The following is a 6,000-nucleotide window of genomic DNA, read 5'->3' on the forward strand; positions in this document are numbered from 1 at the left end:
ATTCTGTATGTGTGTCTACGTCTCTGTTTCTTTTCTGGTTTAACTTCGTGGAGTGGCTCTCTATGAGGTCAAATGGGCCTCAGAGCCAGCATGGAGACATGCTGGAGAAAAAAGTCCAAACCTGCCGCTTTCAGTGGCAACTGTGGTAGCAGTTTAGCTGCAATGTGAAACAGCACCTGTAGTAATGCCTGAAAGTTTGAGGTCAACGCTTTTACTAAATCATTATGAGGCAGAAGTGTAATTTTTCTCCACAGATGGAAAAATGGCTATCATAGACCTTTGGTGGTCCTTCTTCAGTTTTATCAGGTTTCTTCTTGCCTTATTAATGAACGGCCACGGAGATACCTTTAAATTTCTAAAAGGATTATTCATTGGGTGTATTTAACATCTGCATGATAACTGTTTCCATAAAGCCAGATCAGTGAAAGTTTCAAGTCTTTGGTGTTGTTTTGGTTCTTTTATGCACATCAAACCTCTTTTCCATTTGAGCAAGTTCACTCTTCCCTCCTCTGGTATGCTTGTCTGCTTCCTCCTCTTGTCCCTGACCTGTAGAAGTCAACTAAAGAATGGTGCTTCTAATTAAAACGTGCTTTGGAAATCCTTACAGTGGTGAGGCTGAGAAGGAAGCAGTGCTTGGCTGTAGACGTGTGTGTTTGGCACCTTTTTTTCCTCCCTTTGGAAGCTGCATGAAGATAAGAGTTGCTCACAGCTCTCTGCTTTCAAAATCCTTCTACAAAAATGGAAAAGAATTCCATTTAGGACTGAACATGAGCTTGCTGAAATGATTCTTGACAAAGAAAAGATTTTATGATGGAATGATTATCATAGTCTCTTGCTTAAAAGCAGACACATGTATTGCCTTACTGAAGATGATGAAGCACTGTAATATTCTGTCAGAAAAGTTAGTACCGTAAATGGTGCTTTACACAGATGTGCAAAGCATATCATAAGCTGGTCCCTTTGCAATGGTGAAGTTCGGATGTTATGTAGATTCAGTCATTTGCATTTTAATATTTGTGAATGATCATAATGTAAATTAAACAGATTTCTGTCCATATTTTTCTTTTTTCAGTGTTTGTTTACTTAGGATGCATTGGAAAAGAAGTAGATGGGAATTAAAATACGGAATGGTAGTGTCTCAAAATTGTAATTACTTTTTGATAGCATGTGACTTCTCATTGCTCTAAAGCTGCACCCAGGGACTGGTTCTGTGCTATATATATGCAGAGGAGTAAAGGAATGACATTTCAGTATTTATTATTCTGTAGAAAACATCTGTGGCACAGTGCCTGTGAAAATGATGATTATCAGCCATAAACAGATACGACAGTTCACTTCAGAAATTAGTTTATTGATCTCTGGAACATTGCATTTACTTTCCAAAATAAACATAACTGTTTGCTTCTGGTAAATGGTGAAAAACAGTTCAGCTTCTTTGTGAGCAGGAAGGGCAATCTCCAGGGAGAATGAGTCATGAAAACATTAGTATAATTGGAACTTACTGTTCTACAATTACATTATTTTAATTGTTAGGATTTTTGATATCCAAATAGAAGCATTCATTATACTGCTTTTTTATCTTGGAGATGGACAGTCTACTAAAATAAAAATCTTAACCCAAATCTGTGTTAGCTAAGCGTACTTTAGCTAGCTTTAGGTCATAAAACCAAGATGAACACAAGTTACAAATTAATCTTTTATTAGCTGCTTTATTATTCTTTTATTAATTTCATTTTATTAGCAGGCAAACTGTTGGAGCAATGGTAAAGTGTAGCCTCAGGAAAGAATGTTTGTAACCCTTTTGGGATGCTTCAGCCTGTGGATTTCTTGACTCATTATTGGCACCATGCATTACTAATTGTTTGGCACCATGCATTACTAATTGTTGAAGAGCTTATGTCTTCCTTTCATCAGACTTTTCACTATCTTTTTATTTATTTATTTGCAAACCAGAAAGCAGTAGGACCCAAGAAAACGAGATATGATAATAGTTAGAGGGGCAGATCAGTTATACCAGCAGCGCTAGGGGGAAGAGCAGGGGATTAGGAATAAAGTTCCATCAGTTACTGTCATTGCTTTGATTTCCTGGGAGAGTGACTTTAATGGCTGTTGTAGTATGATGTGTAATTAGAGTGCTTTTAGCTGTGGTAAATATCACATAGGTTTTAACATTTTAACAAAATTGGAAATTTTTTATTTTTGCACAGCTGTGTATCAGTGCAAAAGAGATGCTTGTCGTTCCCAGTGTTTAATCTGAAGAAGTTCTGCAAAAGAGGAGTCAAGTATTTGGCTGGGACGTAGGTGTTGACTGTGTTGTAAAATTCGAAAGTGCGTAAGGGACTGAGTGTGTAGTTCCTGGAGAGGCCTCTTCTGGCAGTGGCAGGAAGAAGCTGTTAGAAGAAATTAGCTGCCTCCTCTGTCTCCTTAGACGGAGCAGGCACAGTGCTCTGCTGTTGTTCTCTGTGGCACTGAGGAGTGGAGCCCCACTTCAAAAGGTTTTGAGTGGTTGTAGAAACCGCCTCCTGCAGACATTCACCTGCATTTTGTGTGTGACTGCTTTTGCAAGTTGTAAGTAGGAATTTTTTACCTTTATCGTGGGGCCTTGCCTAGGGATAGCTTCATGGGTAGCCAGAGGTCCTGGTGCTGAGCTCATTTAGGGTTTGTATGTTACAGAGGTTCTCTAAAGAATCTAATCTCAAGTTAGATGCTAGAGGATTTGTGTCGTGGGCTGGTGCAGTTTTCTGGCACGTTGATCGGAAATGCTGGGTCACTAGATAGATGAAGGGTATAAAGGGACAGAAAACGAAGAGGTGAGGAAAACTTGCATATAGACCTGTAGGAGCAGTTGAAACCAATGTATTTGGCTCTGATATTTGGCACAGACTGTGGCTGTATGTGCTAGTTCAAGATTGCCAATCTTCCTGACTTGGTGAGCTGCATAGGATTGATAACTATCTTGTGCTGAGAGGGGAAGGAGAAGACTAGGAGAGGCTCACTGGCAGAGGTGATCTCACCCTAGAAGTCACATAGCACTATTGCAGGGCAAGGCATGCAGCTGAATGTCAGGCACGCCAGGCAGTGTGATATGGTCAGCCCTTGCCAGGCTGTGAACTTCTATACGTAGAGATTTGGGGTTACCTAGTGTCCCTGTAGCAGGACAGCCTTCTTGAGCACCACACACTACTGAAACTGTAGTTGGGCTCTTCTTCCTGATTTTTTTTCCTCCTGCTCCACTGATTCCCAAACTCCGTGCCGTAAATGACTGTCCAACAACAACAGTTGCTGTGAGCTGCCACACGTCTTTGTAAAACTTAATGAAAAGCCATCTTCAATGCACTGTGGTCCCATGGACTGTTTATTCTGTCTCAAGTCACAGTCTAGGAGTGTAGTTGATGTAGCCCAGTGAGTTGTGATATGAACTAGAGCAAATCTTGCAGGAAAAAAAACTGGATTAAGAGACTCCTAAAATGATGGGCATATCTGTTTCTTGGAAATGTATCCATTACTTATTTGTGATACAAAGCCAATTAAAAAAACCACAGCTGACTAGCAGCTTTTGTACTAATAGTTCACTATCAAATTTATGACTCTCGAGCATAAGTGGGGTTTGGTGAAAGGCGTATCATGTTAGATGACATGATGAAAGAAAATGTGAGTTGTGAGCTGCGGTCAAGATGTCTGTTGTGGTCCATGGGTCAGCTGCAGATAGTTCACTGCAGTTTGAAACACTGTCTTGAGGAAAAATAGCATTGAATTGCCAAATAATATCAATGATATAGGTATTAATTTAGAATATACGTGCATTTCAATTTATGAACATATATCTCAAAGTGTGCAGGTTAAATGAGATTATTTTGGCAGCTGTTTTTTCTGAGAGCTAACTTTCTCCTAGAATTACTTCCTGATTTTGTATTGAAACAGTGCATGGATTTTTCCATATTTGTTTTATGTTACTTTTGTTATTTGCAGATCTATACCCCCCCCCCCAAAAAAAACAAACACAAAAAAAAATCAAAACATAATAAAACTTCACTTCTCACAGAATGTTGTTTTCTTTCAAGCAAAACTAATGGCTAAACTCACTGTTTTTCATTGCTGCTGTTTGAGTTTTAGGATCAGTTTAGTTATATGAAGGTAGGAGACGTGTATTTTTAATATTGTGATCGGATGATACTAGAATGTCAGTGATTCTCAGAAGATTTCATTCTAAAAACAAAACTTTTATTAAACTGGAAGATAAGTTGATCTTATGCTGAAAAAAATGAACTTTTGTTCTTCTTCCTCTGCACCCTAAATTTAGTTCAGAAGAATTCTGATGCTAGTCAGTTTAAAAAAGAAACATCAGTAAGTATATTCTGCTATTAAATACTAGGGATAGCCTTTTCCTGTGAAACTTCTATTTAAAAAAGGAAATTCAATCGCACCCAGTTTCCCTCATCCCCTTCCTTCTCCCAAATACCTTTTCCTCTGACTCTTATTTTAATTGTAGTTATGTCTAAGCAATGCTCTTTCAAATGGAAGATGAATTAAAAACCTGGCAACCTTCTGTGCCCTTGTGACAAATTCTATCCCCCATGCTTTTTTTTTTGCCTTAGAGTCAAATCCAGTTTTAATGCAATTGTGAATTATCAGCCAGGATGGATATTTCTTGAATGTCTGATTCTACAGATGCTTATTATTATCATCTTATTAGTCATGGTAGTAAAGAATATATTCGTTGCAAAAACAGAGTCAGACCATCATTCTTGGAAGTGTTTGCAAATGTAAGTCAAGACCAATGGAATAATGCTTATTTCTATGATTATAGCAGCTCTTTGCTCGCTGGGAATTTAATAACACATTTTTTAAACCTTCAAATGCCTCAAAAAGTCTGAAGTTTAGTTTTGTGTGGGGGTGGCAGAGGGATCATATAACTTACTTCACTCTTCCTTCTTGGCAGTGCCAGATAATCTGCCTTGTCATTTACAGTCAGTGTAGTGGTAACATGATGCCTGACTTTAATTCCAGTGCTAGTTGGAACCTGCCCACCTTGGATTTAAAGTCTTTTAATGAAATTACTACAGAATTGCAAAGTTTGACCTGTAAGGGATAAGGAGAGAGATTGTACCCAAGTATTATTTTTGTGCACTTGCCAGCAGATGCAAGAGTAGTACCCCATGTTGACAGTAACTGTCTTAGCAATATTGAAGGCTGCCATCATTACTTGTGCAGGAGAGGCGAAATGGTTTTTCACCCATAGGGCTGTATATTTACTTCACTTTCTTAAAGTGTTACTAAACGTCACTCTCTGAAGTGGTTTGTGTTTCAGGAGGTAAGAGTTTTATTCTGTTTCGGTTTTAACCTTACAGATGCAATCAACAGTTCAAATAGAAGGGAAAAGCTTTTTTATATTGTACTTTTATATATGATGTCCCATGGTGCTCTAGTGCACACCTGAGCTTGATTGAGAATTGCTGTCCTAAAGACCTCCAGGAAAACTGAGGTTTGAGGGCTGCAGAAAACAAACCAAGATGGTAACACTGACAAATGGTTAGATAAGAACAGAGAAAGTTCTTGAATGTTCAGACTGATTTTATAGGTTGTATGTTTATATTTATTTCTGGCCTTTTTTGTATTTAGGGTTTATCTCAAGCTTACTCCAAAACATGTTGACTGTTTAAGCCATGTTTTGTTTTAAATGTTAATGTTTAATTGGTGTGTGGATTGGCCTTGCCAAAATTGCAGCTCCTCTAATGCTGAAAACAGCACTGCCCTGTTTCAGAAGTTCATCAGGCAAAAGCATTAAGATTATTTTTGTCTTCCTTGCTGTTCACACCAGTTTGGTGAATTACAGGTCAATGGCTTCATAAAAAATATTTGTGTTGGCATTGTTACTACTCTGCAAAATCCTTCCTAATCTTTCCTAAAAAGTATGGTTGTAAGAACTTAGCAGCATGTTAATATGTAAGAGTTTGTGAAGATTTTTGTGAAGGCCAATTTCAGACAATCCAAGAAACAAAG

At 38.2% G+C, this 6,000-nt stretch overlaps 1 protein-coding gene across 1 annotated transcript in view; it reads left to right on the forward strand.

Annotated features, from left to right (window-relative positions):
• OSBPL10 (oxysterol binding protein-like 10) overlaps window positions 1–6,000 on the forward strand; it is a 122,072-nt gene that overhangs the window by 45,854 nt on the left and 70,218 nt on the right. The gene's annotated exons all lie outside the window — the stretch shown is intronic.

The sequence above is a fragment of the Pygoscelis adeliae genome, unplaced genomic scaffold (genome assembly GCF_000699105.1).
Source record: "Pygoscelis adeliae isolate BGI_AS28 unplaced genomic scaffold, ASM69910v1 Scaffold25, whole genome shotgun sequence".
Classification (NCBI taxonomy): domain Eukaryota; kingdom Metazoa; phylum Chordata; class Aves; order Sphenisciformes; family Spheniscidae; genus Pygoscelis; species Pygoscelis adeliae.